This window comes from Mobula hypostoma, chromosome 4 (genome assembly GCF_963921235.1).
Source record: "Mobula hypostoma chromosome 4, sMobHyp1.1, whole genome shotgun sequence".
NCBI classification, from domain to species: domain Eukaryota; kingdom Metazoa; phylum Chordata; class Chondrichthyes; order Myliobatiformes; family Myliobatidae; genus Mobula; species Mobula hypostoma.
In genome coordinates, this window is record NC_086100.1 from 110,043,384 (window position 1) to 110,055,714 (window position 12,331).

The following is a 12,331-nucleotide window of genomic DNA, read 5'->3' on the forward strand; positions in this document are numbered from 1 at the left end:
TCCAGGTCCAACACATAATTCTCCGTAACTTCTGCCACCTCCAACAGGATCCCACCGCCAAGCACATCTTTCCCTCCCCCACCTTTCTGCTTTCTGCAGGGATCGCTCCTTATACGACTCCCTTGTCTATTTGTCATCCCCCCATCCCTTCCCACCAATCTCCCTCCTGGCACTTATCCTTGTAAGCGGAACAAGTGCTACATATGTCCTTACACTTCCTCCCTCACTACCATTCAGGGCCCCAGACAGTCCTTCCAGGTGAGGCGACACTTCACCTGTGAGTCGGCTGGGGTGATATACTGTGTCCGGTGCTCCCGGTGCGGCCTTCTATATACTGGTGAGACCCGACGCAGACTGGGAGATTGTTTCGCTGAACACCTACGCTCTGTCCGCCAGAGAAAGCAAGATCTCTCAGTGGCCACACATTTTAATTCCATGTCCTATTCCCATTCTGACATGTCTATCCACGGCCTCCTCTACTGTCAAGATGAAGCCACACTCAGGTTGGAGGAACAACACCTTATATTCTGTCTGGGTAGCCTCCAAACTAATGGCATGAACATTGACTTCTCTAACTTCCATTAATGTCCCTCCTCCCCTTCTTACCCCATCCCTTATTTATTTTTTTTTATTTATTTTCCCCCCCTTTCTTTCTCTCTCTCTTTTCTCCTCCCTTTGTCCCTTTCACTATAACTCCTTGCCTGCTCTCCATCTTCCTCTGGGCTCCCCTCTCCCTTTCCTTCTCCCTCGGCCTCCCGTCCCACGATCCGCTCCCTTCTCCAGCTTTGTATCCCTTTTGCCAATCATCTTTCCAGCTCTTGGCTCCATCCCTCCCCCTCCTGTCTTCTCCCATCATTTTGGATCTCCCCCTCCCCCTCTCAAATCTCTTACTAGCTCTTCTTTCGTTAGTCCTGACAAAGAGTCTCGGCCCGAAACATCGACTGTACCTCTTCCTGTAGATGCTGCCTGGCCTGCTGCGTTCCACCGGCATTTTGTGTGTGTTGACAGAAACAGTACCTAAGTTTCTAGCTGAGCTGATGAGCAGACTAAAACACCAGAGGTAAACATCAATGTCAAAATGATGCAAGAACCCCAATCACTAGCCATTCTCAATTAAAGAGCTTGACTTATAGGAAGGAGCTTTAAAACACAGTCATGGCAGACAAGGGCAGCACACCTGCATCAATTTACAAGCAAAACAGAGGAAATGGCTCATGTATTAATCTTCCAATATCAGAATCAGGTTTAATATCACCAGCTTATGTTGTGACATTTGTCGACTTTGCAGCAGCAGCAGCACAATATAATACATAATAGAGAAAAAACTGAATTACAGTAAGTATATGAAATAGTTAACTAAGTAGTACAAAAATAGAAATAAAAAAGTAGTAAGGCAGTGTTCATGGGTTCAATGTCCATTCAGAAATCAGATGACAGAGGGCAAGAAGCTGTTCCTGAATCACAGAGCATGTGCCTTCAGGATTCTGTACCTCCTTCTTGATGGCAGCAATGAGAAGGGGGCACCTCCTGGGTAGTGGGGGCCCTATATACATTTTGTGTTCACAATATGGAGCCTTCGATATGAAACCATCCATAAATGATCAATTTGCACAACACATGTGTTCAATATACAGGAGAGATCCCAGATTCTGGTTGCTTACTACTTGAATTCACCTCCCCATTCCCAATCTGACTGTTTCCGTCTGTGGCTTCCTGCACTGTTCCACTGAGGCTCCATGCACACAAACTTGAGTCGTCTCAAGGATGCCTCACCTTCTTGCTGGTCACGTTGCAGCCTTCAGGAGTCAATATTGAATAATCCAACATGTTAGTAACATGTTTTCTTTCTCTCCATAACCATTGATGCCTTTTGTCATTTGTAGCTTTCTTTAAAAAAAAATCAGCATTGTTTAATATTCTAGGCTTGCCGCACGGCCTTATCATTAACAATCCATTATGTGCTTCTGATGGATATTCCAACTCCCTCCCCACTCAGTCTCAGATATTCTTTATTCTATTCAACCCCCCTTCTCCTCCATCTCTCCTGTACACTAACCTGCTATTCTTTTTCCGAAATCTGATGAAGGGCCTCGGATCTAAAACAACATTCTGCTCAGCCTGCTGAGTACTTTCATTTCAGATTTCCAGCTTCCACATTTCAGTTATTTATTTAACTTCCAATTGCTTCACTGCCGGTCATGTGCAATACAATGATGTTCTTTCTAAATGATGAGTAAGTGATCTTAAATACAGCAGGCATTGTTGATATTTAAAATGAAATGTAAATTGTGCATTTTATTAAAGAAATATTCACTCCCGTAACAAATCCTCTAATCCATAATGTTGCACAATATTTCGTGTCATTTTTGACTGTATTGACCACAAAGGCACACCCCTGTTATCAACACTGAATTGAAGAAATGACAAAGCAGATTTTACATTGAACTTTATCCTTCACCTTTGTACTACTGCAATCAAAATTACTGAATATCTTTTCATAACATCAGGCAATTTTAGTTTTCAAATACAAACTCTCCATTTCTGAAAAAAATGAAGAAATGGGAATGGGAAACTAAGTTCACCTTTCAGGCCGATGCCTTGTTCTCGTTGCTACCATCAGGAGGAAGAAGATACAGAAGCCTAAAGGCACACACTCAACAATTCAGAAACATCTTCGTCCCCTCTGCCATTAGATTTCTAACTGGACGTTGAACAGTACCCCACTACTTTTTTATTTCTGTTTTTTGCACTAATTTAACTATTTAATATATCTACTGTAATTCACAGTTTTTCCTCTCTATTATTATGTGTTGCATTCTACTGCCTCCATAAAGTTAACAAATTTCGTGACCCATGCTGGTGATATTAAACCTGAATCTGATTCATCTGAATGAAACAATTTGCGCCTTTTTTCTTCCCATTTAAATCGTACATTCTCGGGCCACTAAAACATGGGACAAAACTTAAGTAAGGAATATGATGGGAAGAGAGCACAGCAGTTCCCCCCAACATTATGATTCCTCTCAAACACAAATATTCAACAAGTGCTTATCATATTCTATGGAAACTGTGGGTGACCTACTTTGCGGGGGGGGGGGGGGTTAGTTAGAAATGATGAACAATGCAGTTCCAGCAGAGAAAAGCTGAAATCTCAAAAACTTCTATAGATGTACCATGGAGAGCATTCTGACGGGCTGCGTCACTGATCACTGTCTGGTATGGTGGGGGGGGGGGGCTATAGATGTACCATGGAGAGCATTCTGATGGGCTGCATCACTGATCACTGTCTGGAATGGTGGGGGGGGGTGTCTCAAAAACTTCTATAGATGTACCATGGAGAGCATTCTGACGGGCTGCGTCACTGTATGGTGGGGGCGGGGGGTTGCTACTGCACAGGACCGAAAGAACCTGCAGAGGATTGTAAATCTAGTCAGATCCATCTTGGGTACTAGTCAACAAAGTACCCAGGACATCTTCAAGGAGCGGTGTCTCAGAAAGGCAGCATCCATTATTAAGGACCTCCAGCACCCAGGGCATGCCCTTTTCTCACTGTTACCATCAGGTAGGAGGTACAGAAGCCTGAAGATACGCACTCAGCAATTCAGGAACAGCTTCTTCCCCTCTGCCATCCGATTCCTAAGTGGACATTGAACCCTTGGACACTACCTCACTTTTTTTGTAAAAAATGCGTATATATTATTTATGTTTTTGCATGATTTTTAATCTATTCAATATAGATTACTGTAATTGATTTATTATTTTATTTTGTTTTTTTTCTAGATTATGTATTGCATTGAACTGCTGCTGCTAAGTAAACAAATTTCATGTCACGTCAGTGATAATAAACCTGATTCTGATTCAATGAACCTTTGAGAATAATTCTTCTAATCCATGGTCTGAGAAATATTAGGCGTTCAACCATTTAATAGGCTCGCTATTTAGCATAATGAGTTGAATGACCCTTTCTTCACCTAAATATGCTCATTATTAATGAGAAGTTGCCAATTATGTGGGAAAAATCATGATTCCCTTTGCAATACAAAGATTTGGGAGGTGGAGGGAGATGAGCCGTAACTTTAATTCCTCCAACCCACAGATGTGAATGGGGTAGAAAAAGTTACAGTTTATCATCCCTCATCAGGAAGGGTACCAGAGCTTCTAGCTGCATGTCCAAACCTTTGGTGCAGTTTGAGATTTGAGTCAGATTGTGGAACTGCTCTTGCCTGAATTTTCTCAATGAATTCTAGACATTGCCATTTTAATTTGGCAAAGAATCAAGAAAGTTGTCAAAATATTTTTCAGGAGACTGCATGGATTAATTTTAAACTGTCTTGCACTCTGCTAGCATGGAATTCCTGAGACTCAGTAAATGAAATGAGAAGAGGGAAGACGCTTTAATGCAACTGATTATGGGTTATGAGGCAGAGAACTCCTATACCCAGGTGTGTCAAGTTTACCCAATAAACAATCTTTGAATTGCCAATCTCACTCCACCCTCCACAGGAATGTTTCAGGGCATGTTATACTAGGACTTGCACACTATTCACTTCCTAACTGTTAAGCAAACCACAATAGCTTGCCTGGAGGAAAGGCCATTTGGGATCATTTTAATGTCTTCAGGAAACACTAATTTCAGTGTATCCCAACTATTTTCCTATATTTTTATCCCAGCTTGCAAGTATTAATTGTACTCTATCTTCCAAGTAACCATATATGTGAAGACAGACTTCAAAATGGGAAATTTAGCACCCAGATCAAAGTTAAATATCAGTTAAAACAGTTACAATGCCAGCTGAAAATGCGTTATGAGTTACATTAAGATGAAGAAAGAGGTTCAACTTGAAGAAGAGTGAAAGAAATGTATTGCAAAATTAACTTGGAAGTAAACAAATTCTGAAGCATCCCTAAGAGTAGGGTTGTTATATCTGTAACTCCAAAACATGAAACTCGTTGAAAGAAAAAGAAGAGAGTCCCGAAGGTGATTCACGTACGTTGTGTTTACTTTAAATGAGGTGAGCATGTATCACGTGGTAGCGTCGCAACCTATGTGATTCACTTGTTTTTAACATATAATCCATAATGAATTAAAAAAAATGCTTAATCAATTTACAATATTACTCAAACACTACTGAAATATTGGATAAACACTCCTCCCTGCTTAGATATAAACTCCAATTCAATAGAGAATGTATCTCAACTATATACACAGTATAGTATTAGTACCTGACTATACACTCAAAAACTTCTATAGTTGTACCGTGGAGAGCATTCTGACAGGCTGCATTATTGTCTGGTATGGAGGGGCTACTGCACAGGACCGAAAGAAGCTGCAGAAGGTAGCCAGCTCCATCTTGGTACTAGCCTACAAAGTACCCAGGATCAGGGAGCGGTGTCTCATAAAGGCAGCGTCCATTATTAATGACCTTCAGCATCCAGGGCATGTCCTTTTCTCACTGTTACCATCAGGTAGGAGGTACAGAAGCCTGAAGACACACACTCAGCGATTCAGGAACAGCTTCTTCCCCTCTGCCATCTGATTCCTAAATGGACATTGAACCCTTGGACACTACCTCACTTTTTTTAAAATATACAGTATTTCTGTTTTTGCATGTTTTTAATCTAGTCAATATACATATACAGTAATTAATTTGTTATAATTATTTTTTTTTCTCTTCTATATTATGTATTGCATTGAACTGCTGCTGCTAAGTTAACAAATTTCACGTCACATGCCAGTGATAATAAATCTGATGCTGATTCTGATATAAACACCCACAGCATAGTAAATTTTTTAAATTGTCCCACTCAGGCCTAAATATTTAATAGCTTTTCAGGCTTTCTTACTCTTGTGGGATAACATCTTTCCTGACAAGGGTGATCACTCTGCTTGGTTGGTGAGACCTGTGGCTGTCAAACAATCCCAGGTTCAGGTTCTGGAGCCTCCTCTGTGGAGGCTGTAGGAGTTGACTCTGAGACTGTAGTAAGTGGTTCTGACAGCTCTGGACAGCTTTCTCCTTCCCTCAGCTTTGCTCTCTGGATCTACTTCGACCCTTGCTCCTTTCCTTTTCAATTTCTTGTCTTTCTTTTTCTTCTTTTAGTTTCTTGTAAATATCTCTGAATTTGCTAATTTCTTGAGGAATTAAGTCTCGTTTATCCTCTTCTATTTCCATAGAACTTCTCATCCTTCCTTCTCCTTTTCCTTTTTCTTCTTTCCAGGGTGTGCATCTTGATCCTGAGAAAGTGCCTTAAATCTCTAGCTTACTCTCTTATTAATCCTGCTATTGCTCCCTTCATGCTCTGATCTCTCCTCTTGGTTTCCTCATCCACATCATCTGACAAATCCTGTTTTTACATCTCAATTGACTCTTTTCATTTTGGCCTTCCATTTATCCAGCTGGACTTTGGTCTTTGCATCTACTTTTACAAGCAGCTTTTTGTCCCCCACTTGAAGTTCAGGCAATAACCTTAAAACACACAGTGCAGATTCTGGATCTTTACACTCACAAAAGTTGAAAGTATGCAACTTTCCTGAAGCTCCTTGAACTCACTTCCAGCCTAAAAGCAAGCCACATTTCACAAATAACTTCCTGTTTAAACATATCAGAAGCTTTCTCAGGTATGTTGCCTACAAAAACTATTGTAGTTGGACCACTACTTTCCTCACTTTCACAATTCCACTGAGCAGCATAATCCTTCCCAACCAGAGGCAGAGAGTTTGGCACCAACATCCATTTGCCTTCTCGGGCAATGGTTCATAGCGTACAGCTTGGAGACAGTTCAGAATCAGGTTTATTATCACTGGCACGTGTCGTGAAATTTGTTAACTTGGCAACAGCAGTTCAATGCAATACATAATATAGAAGAAAAAATAATAGTAAATCAATTACAGTATACATATACTGAATAGATTAAAAATCATGCAAAAACCAGAAATAATATACACTAAAAATGTGAAGTAGTGGCCAAAGCTTCAATGTCCATTTAGGAATCGGATGGCAGAGGGGAAGGAGCTGATCCTGAATCGCTGAGTGTGTGCCTTCAGGCTTCTGTATCTCCTACCTGATGGTAACAGTGAGAAAAGGGCATGCCCTAGGTGCTGGAGGTCCGTAATAATGGATGCTGCCTTTCTGAGACACCGCTCCTTGAAGATGTCCTGGGTACTTTGTAGGCAAGGACCCAAGATGGCGCTGACTAAATTTACAAAGCTCTGCAGCTTCTTTCGGTCCTGTGCAGTAGCCCCTCCATACCAGACAGTGATGCAGCCTGTCAGAATGCTCTCCACAGTACATCTATAGAAGCTTTTCAATGTTTTTGTTGACATCTCAAATCTCTTCAAACTCCTACTGAAGTATAGTCCCTGTTTTGCTTTCTTTACAGCTGCATCGATATGTTGGGAGTAGGTTAAGCCCCCAACATATCGGGACAGTTGTGGATCATCCAATACCTTTCTTAATTTACTTTTAGTTGACTCTGTAGCAGGGGATGTGGCATACAAATGTTGGATGGATCTCCAATCAGGTTGTAGTTGTCTCAGCCAATCGTGTCCCCACAATGGTGGTCCGCCTGCTTTTACCACATGCAAGCCAATGTGGCTTGTTGGTTGTTGCATTTCACAGTTATGAATGTCATTACCACAGGAATGATCTTTTCTCCAGTACTAGTTCTTAGCTGGATATCTGCAGACTTCAGTTTAGTATCTTTGAAATGCTGTTCGAACTCATTTTGTGGAATGACTGAAACAGCCGAGCTAGAGTCCAATTCAATTTTAATTAATTTGTCATTCCCTCCTGGTATAAGCCATATGGCTTGTCTGTTGTTAGCTTCCATATTGTAAATCTCTAAGCTAGCCAGTCCTATGTCACTGACTGAGACTTTTCATCAAAGTGCATATTAGTGCTCTTTTTGAAACCGCAATTTGATTCTTTAGCTTTTTCTCTTCCCTGTGCAGTCCATTTATTTTTTCTTTTTAAATCTTTTTATTGAATAAGTATACAAAAAAGTAAGCCATATAGACACTAATACATTGTTAGAATATAATAAAATTACAGAAGATATCAATACAAAAAAAAATACTACAAACAATGTAATTTAAACATAACATACCAAGGTAACATAATAGTATACTAATTTTATATATATATATCAATGGAGAAAAAGAAAAAAAAAACCCCAAAAAAAAACCCACCGTGCAACTAACTAAAAGCAAAGCAAAGCAATGGGCTAACTTGAAACCAAACAGAGTTAAACTTAAAATCACGTCCTCAATCCCGACCTCCATTAAAAACAGTGAAAAAAACAAGAAGGGTATATATTACATTAAATGAAAATATTGAATAAAAGATCTCCAAGTCTGTTCAAATTTAAATGAGTCATAAAGATTGCTTCTAATTTTCTCCAAGTTCAAGCATAACATCGTCTGAGAAAACCAAAAAAAGGTGGTTGGAGCATTAAGCTCTTTCCAATGTTGTAAGATACATCTTTTCGCCATTAAAGTAAGAAATGCAATCATTCTACGGGCTGAAGGGGAGAGATTACTGGAAATTTTAGGTAGTCCAAAGATAGCAGTAATAGGGTGAGGAGAGATATCTATATTCAATACCTTGGAGATAATATTAAAAATGTCTCTCCAAAAAGTTTCCAAAGTAGGGCAAGACCAAAACATATGAGTTAAAGAGGCTATCTGCCCCGGACATCTATCACAAAAAGGATTAATATGAGAATAAAAGCGCGCTAACTTATCTTTGGACATATGTGCTCTATGAACAACTTTAAATTGAATTAGGGAATGTTTAGCACAGATAGAGGAAGTATTGACTAATTGTAAAATCTGCCCCCAGTCATCCACAGAAATGGTAAACCCCAATTCCTGTTCCCAACCTACCCTAATCTTATCAAATGGAGCTTTCCTAAGTTTCATAATAATATTATAAATCATAGCCGATGCACCTTTCTGACATGGATTAAGGTTGATTATAGTATCTAAAATGTATGTAGGAGGGAGCATTGGAAAGGAAGAAAGTATAGTACTTAGAAAATTTCTAACTTGTAAATATCTAAAAAAATGTATTCTTGATAAATTATATTTATTAGATAATTGTTCAAAAGACATAAGGGAACCATCTGAAAATAAATCCAAAAACCGTGAAATACCCTTAGTCTTCCAAATTTGAAAAGCACGATCCGTAAAAGAGGGAGGAAAAAATGTTACCTAAAGTAGGAATCGCTAACCCAAATTGATTAAGATCAAAAAATTTTCTGAATTGAAACCAAATACGCAAGGCATATTTAACTATCGGGTTAGACACCTGTTTAAGGCGTTTCCAATCAAAAGGAAGAGAGGAACCTAAAATAGAGCCAAGTGTAAAACCCTGAACAGATTGTAATTCCAATGCTACCCATTTAGGAATGGATAGTATATCCTGGTCCAGTAACCAGAATTTCATATGTCGAATATTAATTGCCCAATAATAAAATCTAAAGTTAGGTAATGCTAAGCCTCCATCTCTCTTAGCTTTCTGTAAATGTATTTTACCCAGTCTCGGGTTTTTATTCTGCCAAATAAATGAAGAAATTTTAGAATCAACTTTGTCAAAAAAAGATTTTGGAACAAAGATTGGTAACGCCTGAAATATATATAAAAATTTTGGCAAAAAAAAACATCTTAACTGCGTTAATACGACCAATCAAAGTTAAATATAAAGGAAGCCATTTAGATGAAAGTTGAGTAATATGGTCTATTAATGGTAAAAAGTTAGTCTTAAATAAATCTTTGTATTTACAAGTAATTTTAATCCCAAGATATGAAAAATAATTATTAATCAATTTAAATGGAAATTTATAATATAAGGGAAGTTGTTTATTAATCGGAAAGAGTTCACTCTTACTAAGATTTAATTTATAACCTGAAAAAAGACCAAATTGTGCTAATAACTCTAAAACAGCCAGGATGGATTTTTGAGGATTAGAAATATATAAAAGTAAATCATCAGCATAGAGTGATAATTTATGGGACTTTAAGCCCCGAGTTATCCCAGTAATATTTGGAGATTCCCGAATGGCAATTGCAAGAGGTTCTAATGCAATATCAAATAATAAGGGACTAAGAGGACAGCCTTGTCGAGTACCTCGAAAAAGAGAGAAAAAAGGTGAACTTAAAGAGTTAGTACGGACCGAGGCCACAGGAGAATAATATAAGAGTTTAATCCAGGATATAAATTTCAAGCTGAAATTAAATCTTTCAAGCACCTTAAATAAATAAGGCCATTCTACTCTATCAAAAGCTTTCTCGGCATCTAAAGAGATAACACACTCAGGAACATTTTGTGAGGGAGTATAAACGATATTTAACAGTGTACGAATATTATAAAAAGAGTAACGACCTTTAATAAAACCCGTTTGGTCTTCCGAAATAATAGAGGGAAGTACTTTTTCTAATCTATTTGCTAATAACTTAGAAAAAACTTTAGAATCAACATTTAATAAAGATATTGGTCTATAAGATGTACATTGAGCAGGATCTTTATCCTTCTTTAATATTAAAGAAATTGACGCTCTATTAAAAGATTCAGGAAATTTACCAAGTTTCGATGAAGCCTCAAAAACCCTACAAAGCCAAGGGATTAATGAAGGAGCAAAACATTTATAAAATTCTACGGTAAACCCATCAGGGCCAGGAGCTTTCCCCAAATTCATAGAGAAAATAACATTCTTAATCTCATCCATGGTAATAGGAGTATCTAACATAGAAGCCATATCCTGTGAAATCTCAGGGAAGTCTAAATTATCTAAAAAATCATTCATATATTTAGAATCTCGAGGAGACTCTGATTGATATAAGGAAGAGTAAAAATCACAGAAGGTTTGATTAATCCCCACATGATCAAATATTAGTCGATCATTTTGGTTATAAATCTGATTAATTTGAGATGTAGCATAATTAGACTTCAATTGATTAGCCAACAGTTTACCAATTTTGTCACTGTGTACATAAAATTCACTTCTTGTTTTCTTTAATTGGTTTACAATCGAGGACGAGAGTAATAAACTGTGTTCCATTTGAAGTTCAGTTCTTTGTTTATATAACTCCTCAGAAGGAGCTATAACATATTTCTTATCAATTTCCTTAATCTTGTCCACAATTACCAACTCCTGCTGCTTCTGCTTCTTCCTCAAAGCAGCAGAATACGAGATAATCTCACCACGAATATAAGCTTTAAAAGTATCCCAAAGAATGTTAACAGAAATATCCTCTGTATAGTTAATTGTAAAAAAAAGATCAATCTGTTCATTCATAAAGTTAACAAAGTCCGAGTCCTGAAGCAACAGCGAATTAAAACACCATTGTCTATTATTTTGAATATTGGCCAGAATTTTAATAGAAAGCTTACGTGGAGCATGATCCGAAATGGTTATAGAATCATAATCACATTTAATCACTGAGGGAATAAGACGAGAATCAATAAAGAAATAATCAATTCTGGAATAGGAATGATGAACATGTGAAAAAAAAGAAAAATCTTTTTCCTGAGGATGCAAAAAGCGCCAAATGTCCGTCGACCCAGAATCAGAAAGAAATGAGTTAATCAAAGTTGCAGATTTATTAGGTAAGGTCCGTAAAGGAGCCGCACGGTCCAAAGCTGGAGACAAACAGGTATTAAGATCTCCGCCCCAGATCAATGAAAACTCATTCAAATTCGGAAACTGATTAAATAATGATTTATAAAATTCCGGACAATCCATATTAGGAGCATAAACATTAACCAAAACTACTTTTTTATTAAATAGTAAACCACTAACCAATAGAAATCTGCCATTCGGATCAGAAATAATATCATGTTGTATAAAAGTAACCGAGGAGTCTATAAAAAACGGAGACGCCTCGAATCTTAGCATTGGAGTTCGAATGAAACTGTTGTCTCTTCCAGAATTTAAAAAAACGTAGTCTGTCCCCCCTCCGCACATGGGTCTCTTGTAAAAATAAAATTTGTGCTTTAAGTCTCCGGAACACTTTAAAGACTTTTTTCCTTTTAATAGGATGATTAAGACCATTAGTATTCCAGGAGACAAAATTAATAATAGACTCCATAAACCCTAAGGTCAACCCACAACAAGGAGGATTGACGATAGGCTCGACCCACGAACCCGGAAAGGGAACAGAACATACAAGAGATACCGGGAAGAAGAACGCAACCCATACTTCAATAATGTATATAGTCCAAGAAGAAAGAAACTAAAAAGTGAAGCCCCTCCCACCACCCCCCACCCCATGTCCCGAAAGCTAAGTCTAACGCAGACCAGCCCGAAAGAAGCAAGCCCTAAAACTACCCCCATG

At 38.3% G+C, this 12,331-nt stretch overlaps 1 protein-coding gene across 6 annotated transcripts in view; it reads right to left on the minus strand.

Annotated features, from left to right (window-relative positions):
* elovl6 (ELOVL fatty acid elongase 6) overlaps window positions 1–12,331 on the minus strand; it is a 106,956-nt gene that overhangs the window by 55,056 nt on the left and 39,569 nt on the right. The window contains exons 1-2 of one of the 6 annotated variants that reach the window (XM_063046359.1): window positions 2,057–2,088; window positions 1,774–1,887 (exon numbers count right to left, since the gene is read on the minus strand). The exons of 3 other annotated variants lie outside the window; for them this stretch is intronic. The gene's annotated coding sequence lies outside the window, so the exon portion shown is untranslated. Of the gene's footprint in view, window positions 1–1,773; window positions 1,888–2,056; window positions 2,198–12,331 lie in introns of those variants that run through there. 2 more of the 6 variants (XM_063046360.1, XM_063046361.1) reach the window with 2 other exon arrangements.